This window comes from Agelaius phoeniceus, chromosome 2 (genome assembly GCF_051311805.1).
Source record: "Agelaius phoeniceus isolate bAgePho1 chromosome 2, bAgePho1.hap1, whole genome shotgun sequence".
In the NCBI taxonomy this organism is placed as follows: Eukaryota; Metazoa; Chordata; class Aves; order Passeriformes; family Icteridae; genus Agelaius; species Agelaius phoeniceus.
Window position 1 is genome coordinate 110,450,898 of NC_135266.1, and position 11,786 is coordinate 110,462,683.

The 11,786-nt window shown below is 36.1% G+C and overlaps 1 long non-coding RNA gene across 1 annotated transcript in view; it reads right to left on the reverse strand.

Annotated features, from left to right (window-relative positions):
* LOC143693489 (uncharacterized) overlaps positions 1–10,298 on the reverse strand; it is a 32,560-nt gene extending 22,262 nt beyond the window's left edge. Inside the window, exons 1-2 of the long non-coding RNA XR_013181193.1 lie at positions 10,206–10,298; positions 4,587–4,717 (exon numbers count right to left, since the gene is read on the reverse strand). This is a non-coding gene — a long non-coding RNA (uncharacterized LOC143693489). The remainder of the gene's footprint in view (positions 1–4,586; positions 4,718–10,205) is intronic.
* Between the last annotated feature and the right edge of the window lie 1,488 nt (positions 10,299–11,786).

Genomic DNA, 11,786 nt, shown 5'->3' on the forward strand with positions numbered 1-11,786 from the left:
AGCCCACAGAGGAGCAGGTAGGACCTGTGACCCTGCAGGGAACCCAGGCTGGAACAGGCTCTGCCTGGAGGACTGAGCCCTTGGAAGGGTGACCCACATTGCAGAAGTTTGTAGAGAACTGTTGCCTGTGGGAAGGATTCACAACTTGGAGAAGTTCATGGAGAACGGTCTCCTCTGGGAGGGACCCCACGCTGGAGCAAGGGAAGGACTCCTCTCCCTGAGCAGCAATAGAAACAATGGGTGGGAACAGATCATAATCCCTGTTTCCCTGTGCTGTTGGAGGTGAGGAGGTAGAGCTGGGAAAAAAGGGATGGTGGGGGAAGGGTTTTTAAGGTCTTTTTTACTTCTCATTGGCCTACTCTGATTTTGCTAAGAATAAACTCAGTTAATCTCTCTAATTCTAGTCTCTTTTGTCCATGACAGTATTTGCTGAGTGCTCCCTCTCTGTCCATATCTCTACTCATGAACACTTTGGTATATTTTCTCTTCCTTCTCCACTTGCAGGGGGTAATGTGAGAAACTTTGGTGGGTGCCTGACATCCAGCCAGGGTCAACCCACTCTGTGTCCCTACCTGAACAGTCAAGGACTCCAGAGTACCATCCTACATCTGAAATCACAAGAATTTGAAGGTACAGACATAACATCTCTTATTCCTGGAAGCAATTCAAGCTCTACTATGCACACAAAAAGAAATCAAGCCATGAGTAATGTCAACAATAAATGTCTGAAGAGTATATGACGAACTCACAAGCTGATGCTTGTTGAAGTCTCATGTTCATATTGTCAGAAATAGCCACCACACCTGCAGAAATTATTAATTGAAAGAAAAAAATCATATCAAAAATATCAACATTTCTTTAATGCATAGTTCATCTTGTTCTGATGATCACCAGCCACAGTCAACGCTAAAAAAATCCATAAAATGTCCAGCTCCTTTCATTTTTGGGTGAAAGCTTCTCTATCACAATATTAATAATTTTACTTCTTTCTTAAGATGTGTAGTTGCTCCTTTAGAGAGATGTAAAGGAAGTGGAAGAATAGATTTTCAGGAAGTTGTTTCAAGGTCTGGGTTTGTTTCTGTGTTGTGGGGAGGATAAGGAGAAGGGTCTTACTGGTAATAGAGAGAATTTTCAATTGAGGCAGTATCAAAGAATATCTTCATAAACCTCATTCTGAATTAGTTATATAAAATGTGGCTGTCATATATGTCAAGAAGGTAAGCCTTCCTATTATCCCTCTAATCACCAAAGAATATATTCAATGTGAGAAAGTATTACTGCATTATTTATACTAATGTGTGTTGAACAACTTGTGTGGAACTACCATTCCATTTTTGTAACATCATGCTTTGGAGATCATACTTGACCAAGAAAACCTAGGATGTTCAAAGTGAATTAGAAATGTAAATTACACTTTGTTATGACAGAAAAAGAGCTCCATGGTATGTATTTTTGACCTGCCTTTATACATGTTTCAAGTTTAAATGATCATAAAGTATATATTGATCCCTATTATTTATACTTTCCTGCCTGGCATTTAAAATTAATTTTCTGACAGAAATCCTAGGGCAAGCAGAGAGTGGAGCAGTTGTTTGTTTGCCATAACACACGAGAGATCATGCCTGGCTTCTCTAGAAGCAACAGGTTTAGATTACCTCCAAATAGAGTGTAATGGACTTGATAGTCTGTTTCAATCTGGCTTTTTTCTATGATCCTTTGTTCAGAGTGGACCAGATGTCTGCTGTTTTGTTAAGAATTAAGGTTGTAATTGTTTAAAAAAATGTACCCAGCGTGCCCAGGCCACATGTGTGGCACAGGTGCGTTTTAACTGCTCTGCTCTGAGTTCCTCTAATTAATGACTAGCACTCTGGATGCTCAGCCAGGTTTCTTGTTTTTGTTTTAGGGATTGATTTTTGTGTTCATTTGTTTGGGTTGATTTTGGTTGGTTGGTTTTTTTGGTTTGTTTTTTTTTTGAGGCTACATGCCCCCTGTATTAAAAAGGGCGGGGGGAATGATTAAGAGCTGCAATTACTAAAGCATCAGAGAAATGCTTCTATTTGTTTGTGCTGATTTAGGGTACAGTTAATTTACTTCACAGCAGCTGTGTTTTGGGTTTGTACTGACATGGCTGTAGACAATATAGAGATGTTTTTGTTGGTGCTGAGCAGGCCTTACTCAGAGTCAAGGCCTTTTCTGCCTCTCACACACCTCACCAGGGAGTGAGCTGGAAGGGCACAAGAAGCTGGGAGAAGACACAGCCAGGACACATGGCCAGAATTGACCCCAGGAATATTTCAGACCATTTGACATCATGCTCAGGATATAAAGTGGGGGAAAAAGGAGGAAGGGGGCACATGTGGAGTGATTTTTCTTCCCAAGTCACTGTTAAGTGTGATGGAGCCCTGCTTTCCTGGAGATGGCTGAATACCTGCCCAACCATGGAAAGCAGTAAATCCCTTCTTTGTTTTGCTCTGCTTGCGTGTGCAGCTTTTGCTTTCCCTATTAAAGTGTCTTTATCATAATACATGAATTTTCTATCTTTCACCCTTCTGATTCCCCACTGGTGGGGGAATGTTGTGCTAAGTTGCCAGCTGGGTTTAAACCATCACAGAGTTATACACATGTCCATGAGAGAATTCTGCTGATAACTGGGTACAGCTTCTGTGGTTCCAAGGTGAGTCTTTCCCAAGGGGAAAAAAAAAAAAAAAAGAAGAAAACTTTATACTGTAGAATAAGCTTGTGTAGGTATTTATAACCATTATTCAGTAAACATCTGAAAAGAGGAGATTGGCTGCTCTGTAAGATTGAAAAAGGTGAAAATTTCTGCAGAAGGGCAGGCACTCAGAAAAGGAAGAAGAACACCAAGTTTATATCAATCACCTCTCAATCACACACTCACAGCTCTCAAACAGCAGGGAAAACTTTTAACTCTCCCATGTTTGGTCCTAGCTTGCTTTTTTAACCGGTACTCTTGGCCACTTCCACCTTCAGTACAAAAGCTATAATTTGAGTGGATGTACAAAAACATATTCAGAAATTCCTCTTAATGCCCTGAGCTTAATTTTCATCTGATGGGCTGACCTGAAGCAGCAGGTTTGTATCATTTTATTGTCTTTTTGTCTGATGGGTTGAACAGGAAAAAAAAAAGTACACAAAACACAGAAAAAAAATCTAAACTAATATATTGTCTTCTAGTACACTGCAAACTCTCTTCTTCTAGTCTTTAGTTTTTAACAACTTATTTTCAAAAGAAAAAGAGAAAGGCTTTAATGTACAACCTATTTTTGTGGTTCTCAACTTCTGAATATATTGCTTTGCTACTCCAGTGTATTCTTAATTTACGTCTAATAAACTAAAAGAGTGAAAATGTTTACTGCAATTTTTACTAATTGTTTAAATGCATATTTGATATATTATGACAACAGAAATACCACTGTAGCTCAGTAGGGTGGATTTTTGCTCAGTGGTGGCTAAATCTTCCCTAATTGGCAGATCTGTTTTGGGAAATAAATATACTACTGTAGTAACAGAGGGGAACACAAGAAAAACAATAACAGTACAGAAGAAATCATCTCAAAACTAAAACTTCTTCACTCTGTAATTTTTAACTCATCAGTGATTTTGCCTTTAAAAAGTACTTTTATATACTGAATGGCTGTTGCTGTTTAATTTATGCTACTCAAAGTCTGTATTTATCACAATGAAATTAGGTTCATGCTTGATATTTTAAATACCAGGCAGGAAAGTATAAATAGGGATCAATATATACTTTATGATCATTAAAACTTCAAACATACATAAAGGCAGGTCAAAAATATATCATGGAACTCTTTTTCTGTCATAAAGTATAATTTACATTTCTAATTCACTTTGTACTTTACCAATAAAACCCATGATGTTCAATCTCCAAAACATGATGTTACAAAAATGGAATGGTAGTTCCACACAAGTTGTTCCACACACAGCATTATAAATAATGCAGTAATACTTTCTCACATTGAATATATTCTTTGGTGATTAGAGGAATAATAGGCATATCTTACCTTCTTGATAAATATGACAGCCACATTTTGAATCATTAATTCAGAATGAGGTTTTTGAAGACACTCTTTGATACTGCCTCAATTGAAAATTCTCTCTATTACCAGTAAGACTCTTCTCCTCCTGCCCCCCCAGAACATAGATACAAACCCAGACCTTGAAACAACTTCCTGCAAATCTATTCTTCCACTTCCTTTATATCTCTCTAAAGGAGTAATTACATATCTCAAGAAAAAAAAATAAAATTATTAAGATTGTGATAGAGAAACTTTCACCCAAAAATGCAAGGAGTGGAGATTTTATGGGATTTTTTTAGAGTTGACAACACTGTACTTAATTTCATGTGAACAACCTCAAGATACTCTATAGAGAAGGCAATTTAGGGAGATAGAAAGCAAAGTTGTATCTGTAGTTGCCATCACCTGACATTCAAAACCCAGTGAAATTTGCAGGTCTGAAGAGATTCCTGTGGTTTCTCTCCTGTGAGAGCCTTATGCCCATATCTCTCAAAAATGCAATATAATTTCTGGGAAAGCAGTTCCTACCTGCTACCACCTTCTGCTGAACTCCTCTCTGAAAAGCAGCAACTCAGAATCCGTGCAGGCTCCGGAATTCAGATTTGGCATCAATTTTCTTCTGCATGGGAAAAGTCTGGGCTCCTGCTGAAATCTCCATCCTGTTATCACAAAGGAATGCAGACATCACTTCTCTCTCCCTGAGTTTGAAACTGCCAGGGGCTAGGAAAGGGAAGTTCATATATTTCACAAAAGGGAAGTTTTGTAATTTCACCTGATGTCTTTGGATCAGGGGTTTTTATTTGCACAGATGCTTGTGCCAGCATAAAATATTTCAGAATATTTTGAAACCTGTTCAGACATTAATGACTACAGTTCACAGAGACTGCTAGTCCTACTTTGTAATTTTGTTTTTTCTATTCTAGAGAACTCTAAAAAAATGCTGTTTTAGCATATTCTTAATTCTGTGCTCTTTATTCAAATCCTTATTACTAAACAAAAATCGTGCTCATTCTGGTTTTCCTTTCATCTGGATTTTCTGGATGCTGAGGTCTCATGTCTGGATCTTTCCCAATTTAGAATTATCTGAAAAGATGTTAAATAAATAAAAAATAATTAGGTTCAAGTGAGTGAAATCTACCTATATAATTTATACAAAGCTGTCACTTGATTTTTGCATGAAATTGAACAATTGCGATATTCTAATTTTTTTAATGATTGTTGGTGAAGAACAACCAACAATCAAGGCGTGTAGGTACACAAGGCAGCTACAGAAATTGTGGTATATGCTAGGTATTGGTTTCGTTTTGGTGTTTTTCTTGCCTGGGTTTTTTTAATTAAAAAGATACAAATCCATTCAAATTTAAGTGGGGTTATCCATCTTTGTCACAGACTTAGATATGGGATAATTCTAAATTGGAAGTGGCATTCTAGATCCTGGGGATATCTCTATTTTTTTTTCTCTTAAATCAGGCCAAGGAAGAGATTCCATCAATAATTAGTAAAGATTTTTAAGGTAACAGAACAATATACTGTGAATGGCCTGGTTCAAAGTACAGAGGTCTTTTTAAAGAATTTGATCTACAAATCATTTTCATTGATAATTAGAAATTTTCCTGCATAAGTAATAGCAGGGAAAATCAGGGAGAAGAGTTTGTTATGGAGAAGTAAATGGACTTTGTTATCTGCTGAATTGATCCCTGAGATCTTTTGGATACTGAAGAGACCATAGAACTTGACTTATGGAAGTCAAGATTGATGGAAAGGACAGCAAGTCCTTATTTAACTTATTCACAGAACAGCAGTCTGTGAACAAATATGAAAACAAGCAACAGAGAAAAAGCAGATTATTCCTGGAATCAGTCCAGAAAAAGATAAATCATGAAACATTACAAGTATACCTCAAAAAACCAATATTTCTCAGTCTGCAGGTGCTGCAACTCAGACTTCACTCATTCATTGTACTGGATGTTTGCCCAATCCAAGTACATGTAGCTGTTGTTGATCCTGGAATTGCAGTAGAAAACTAATTTACTTCCAAAATTTTTTCTCTCTACAGATTTGTAAAAATTTATGTCTGATATACACCAGGGAATTTTCCTTTGCGTGGTAAAGTGTGCAGACAGTCTGAAGTGGTCCATGAAGAAAATGAAGAGTTATACTCCAGATCAGACAGTATTAAGTGTCATGTAATTTCTGGAGAATAAATGGCAGAGAAAATGTGCAGAAAGGCTGAGAAGGCTGACAATAGGGAAAGCAATGGTGGAAACAGTAAGACAAGTGATGCATAACCAACATCCAAGGGAATCAATGCTTTTTAAAAACCTGTATTACCTCTCTCCTCTCTTTCACAGAGCTTTGTTTCCTAAATTTGGAGCAGCATTGCTTGACACATAGCAGTAATGTAAATTACTGATACTTCTTTCTACCTGGCTGCTTGATACAGATTTTACAGAGGATGAAGCTAAAAATCTCACCAGGGAGAAATTGCTTCATTTTTTCTGAAAAGTAACATATTCAGAACTCAGGAGCTGAATGTGAAAAAGAAATACAGCACTTGCCTGCAGGTCCCCTTTCCTGTGGTTACTATTAGCAAGGATCCACTGAGAATAAGCTGTTGAATTAGAAGGATGAATGTTCACTTAATAAGAAAATGATGGAATTTCATTAGTAGGGCAATATCTTCATGTTGCTGCAGATACGAGAGTATGCTCGTCAGGGTTTCTTTATCAGTCATCTTCCAAAGGATGTAAATCTAAAGTGTGTGATTAAACTAAAGGAAAAAGTTGCTTTGTGACAAACTTTATTCTAAAACTTCTAGTCAGGAGCTGATGGATTTGATTCAATGCAGAAATAGAAGATGCATATAAATATTAAAGAATAAATAAGAAGCCACAGCTCAACAGGGTTTTTTTTTTTTTTTCCCTCTTCCTTCCATCTTTGGATTTTTAAATATCTAAATAATATCAGTACTAATCCAATAACCATAAAAAAATATTCAGATCACCAAGTGACTATGTTAAGCATTAGTTTTCATGCACTAGTTAGCCCTGGGGAGACTCAACTCTGAAAAATTATGACAGAATTTGGTATAATTTGTATGCACACATCTAAATCCTTAATAAGCGGTCATGATCAGGGACTTAGGTGTTTAAATTACAGCAAATTGCAATCAAATTTTTAATCTGTGTTTAATTACATCTTAAATATTACATCTGCAAACCCATAGTCCCAATTTAAATTGAAAATGAATGTTTTCAGCAGTGTGGAACACAGAATAAGAGTCACTGTTCAGTATTCTAAGTATCTAGTCTAGCCAGATCCTATAGAGAGTAATCAAAGGATCACACCACAAACCTGAGAGCCTCAGGTTCCAACACAGCCTCTACTGGCTACCTCTACTCTACATGATTAGGACTAACCACACTTCCAGGGTTTGGAATGGACTGTTCTCAGAATAACTCAATTTTTATTTTCACTGGACTCCAGTAAAGAGCTCCTAAGAATTCCCATATGAAGGACAGGGAAGTTCTGATGATCACTGACTGGACAGAGCAGTAACACACACACCACACATCTGGACATCATCAATGCTGTTTTGAACAAGGTATCAGTAGCACCAGATATCAGTAGTGAGCCCAAATCTATACACAGATATATGGTGTCTATATATAAGTATTCTATACATACCACAAATATATATATATATGTATTTTGTGTATATTGTTTCACTACATTTCATACATACATATATATATATATATTATGCACACATGGGTACATTGCCTCCTCTTAAATACTTGATACACTACATAGACACAGAAAAAACACTGAATATCAATTCAGCAGGATTCTGTAACATCCACAGGAAGAAGGAAATGCAGAAGGCTGTGTGGGCTACAAGGAGCCATTATTTTCTTCAACAGCTTCTGTCATTGCTGTCTTTTTTTTTTTCCCTTCAACTTTTGAGGAAGTTTGACATCACTTCGAGGAGGCTTTGAGGACAGAGAATTAGGAAGAAAGTTCTTGCAAGTGTAACCTGGCAAACAGGTTTGCAGTTGAAGAAAGGAATAGAATATTCAGTAGATGCTTCAAGTCAAGAGCAACGGAGTAAGGCTACAGAACTGGGAAGGAAAATGTTCCTTGAAGTTTTGTGTTGAATTAGCCCTGACACTGGAGGGGTAGGTCACCAACAGGAAAATTATTTGAGCATAGGACAGCAAAACCAGCATTAATTATGACAATGCTCCAGGACTACATGTAGTCCAGGACTGGTAAGCTGATTTTTGGTTCAGAAATTAGCTTTAGGACATGAATAATAAGGCAGTAGGACTTTTAGATTAAGAAAATGCCTTTGCTTGGTTTAGACAGATCATCTGTCTATTTAATGCTTTATTAAAAACTTTATCCTCTTCAAGTCCTTACTGCCAATTAGTGTCAATTAACATAAATTTAATCAGCCTTCCTCTGCTCCCAGTATAATGCTGTAAAAGCAGTGTAGTTCTAGCAATTCCAATGTGATTTATACCAGCGTAAATGGGAAAAGAATGAGCCTTAATAGGTGCATTTAAGTGCATGTTCTTCAACCACAGTTTGTAATGTGCCCCAGCCCAGGTAACTAAATTCCTGTGGGGCACATTTATGATCATAAGCTAGACTTTAAGTTAATCCAAACAATTAGCTTCTCTGGCAGAGCCTTGTGGCAAGTCTGAAGAGGTAATATTGTACAGCAGCTTTAATTATGAGTAAACTAGATCACAGAATTGCATTAGTAATTCTGAACATAACTTAGCTTGGTTAAAGTATCCAATCATGTTTCATAAAACACAAGGAAAGAGAAATCAGCATGGATGTTAGAATAGTGTTTCTGGCATGGCAAGTACTGCCTGACTGGAGATTTGGAAGATGAGGTGCTTACAAAATAGAGAATCATGAAATCTAGAAATTTTATACAAGCGGATTGAAACGGAAAGAAATAAAAAGTCATTAGAAAAACTTGTTAAACATCAATTACCTGCTTTCAATACAAATATATTTGCCTCACAGATTTAAAGGGTGTGTCTAAAGAGTAATATATATATTTTTTAAACACTTATTTTAGTAAATCTCAGTTCATAAAAAAGTCTTCTTTGTCTTTTTCATGTAGTCCTCAGAATATCACAAGGCCTGCATGAAATGCACTCCAAAATTAAGCATCAATTCACAAAAATCTAGCCCTAAATATGCCTCATTAAATGACAGCAATCTCTGAAAAAAGTACCTTAAAATACCAGAGAATGAGCAATAATTATAATAATACATATAACAATATATATATATAACAACATGGATATTGTTTAGGTACTGTGAACATACAGCCAAACAAAGAACACAGAACAAGTGTCATGCTTCTAACTTATTAATTAGAATCACTTGCCTTTTCAGCCTTGGCACTTCATTATCTAATTCTGAAAGTATTAACTTCTCAATAAACTGAATAAGATGAAACCAGAGAAATTCTAAAATTAAAAATCTATCTCCTTTATTTTTCTGTTACCAATTTGAAGGATCAGAGCCTCACAAACAAGAGACTTTTGTTACCTTGGTAAATGGTAACAACAACAGCCAGGAGCACAGCAAATGTCAACAGAGGGAAGAGACAAATATTTTCTTATAGAAATTAAGTTATTTTTAGCATATAAAGAAATGTGAAGATTCAGTAATTCCTATATTAATCCTAAGCTATGATTGGGATAAGTTTAAAGTCGCCCTCATTTTTTCCTCATAGGAAAGCTGTTGGAATTGTAGTTTTACTGTAAATTCAAAAACCCCAGGTTCTCTTCCTTAATAAAAAACACACAATAAATTGAAGAAAATTTGGAAAGATTCTGGAGGATTTTTCCTTGACAGGCCTACAATTTGGCAGAAAACAAAAATACTTCACATGGTGTTTCACTGAAGGCACAGTTTAGACACTTAAAACTCATATTCTTCTTGAGGGACTAAGCTTTCCTGAGAGGATTATCTATAACAATTAAAGTAGGAAAGTTCCAAGGGTAATTGCAACTTATACTGGCAATGCCACCAGTCCTAGCTATAGTCACCAAATTTTACAAAAAGCTCCACTCCTATTCAAGAGCATAAACAAAAGATCCAGGTACCAAGGATTACCTAGAATTCATCCACATTTTATGGCTGCCACACTCAAATATTTGACAGAGAGCATCTCAGAGTGATGGAATTCTTTTGTTGGCTGTATAAACCTAAGAAGAAAATAAATTTAAATTAAATTTACACAGCTGTAACAGAGTAAAGAGAAACAAGATTACAGCCTTTCAAAGAAAGAATGAAATTAAATACAGTCTGAGACAAGCATCTAAAGAGTGCATCAGGAAAAAAGGTTGTTTAGCAACACTAATGGGAAAATATTAGATAGCTAAAAAGAGACCAGACTTATGAAAGAACTGGCCAAATTACAAAAGCAGTGCAGACATTCCAATGATCTCTCAGGGCCTGGCCTCACATCCTTAGATGTTGCTAAGTGATTTTCTTTTTTGTGCCATTGTGATTTGAAAAGGACAAAATATTTCAAGTACTCTCATGATTTACCAGTAGTTTAGCCTTAATCAAGCTGTCCTGCATACAAAATACTTCCCTCTGGTTCAGCCACAGAAAGAAAAAAATAAAAAAAAAGGAAAAAGCTGATACAGTGAAAAACAGAAAGATCACTGCTGTAATTTACCCCTTGTCTAAAAGACAAGTAGTCTTTAGTAGCATTCAACTTATTTTCAATGATATTTTAGTAAGATGCTTGCTTTCTTTTGGACTCTAATACCTTAGAGGATCATAAAAATAACTACTTCAAGCTCTACTGCTTTATTACTTTCCCCCAATTTTTTTTTACTAAACTCATTACTAAATGCCAAATTACACTAAATTTTAAGATAATTAAAATAAAAGGGTGCTTTCAAGATATTTTATCATCAATTCATTGTTTTGGTAAAAATGATCACCTCGATGTAGTGAAGAAGTACAAGTATTTCCTCTTTTAACCTACCATCTAAAATATCTATTAAAAATTTGAATATAAAATCAAGTATTATGGGTCTTTTTGTTTTCTTCTAAGTCTGAACATCAAGTTTTGGGAATTTTTTTTTTAAGTAATTCATATTACTCACCCCCCAAAAAGCCTAGTAACCTGTTTTCTAATAGGTTTACGGAATAGTGAGCAAGCAGGGAAAACCTGGCAGTCTTGGTATGAGTCTCAAACAGCCATGAGCTCAACAGCAAAATTTCCAAGTGGAAACCCTTATTTATTACCTTCATTCTGTGTGGCCTTGGCAGCTGCACAGCACAGGAAGGTTTCATAAAGTAGAGCAATCAGAATATTTCTGGAAAGCAGTTGATAGCATTATTAACAAGCTTGCTAGGTCTGTTTTCTACACCCACTGCCAAACCAATTTGTAGTACAGACATGACTGGAACCAATTTCTTACAGTTAGCAACTAATCCTGAATGAATCAGAACAACACAGCCCATTAAATTCCTAATTATACATATGTACATACATTTAAATAGGCCTAGATGTAGCCCATATTTTCACTGTATTGAAGTAGGGGGAAGACATTGAGTGATGTTAAGACTGTGCATGAGCCCTGCTCAGGTTTGCAGGATTAGTTTAGAAAGCTTGAAATGTTTCTTCTTTTATGGCCTCTGATTCTCACATCCGTTTTTATTAAATATGCAGCTCTG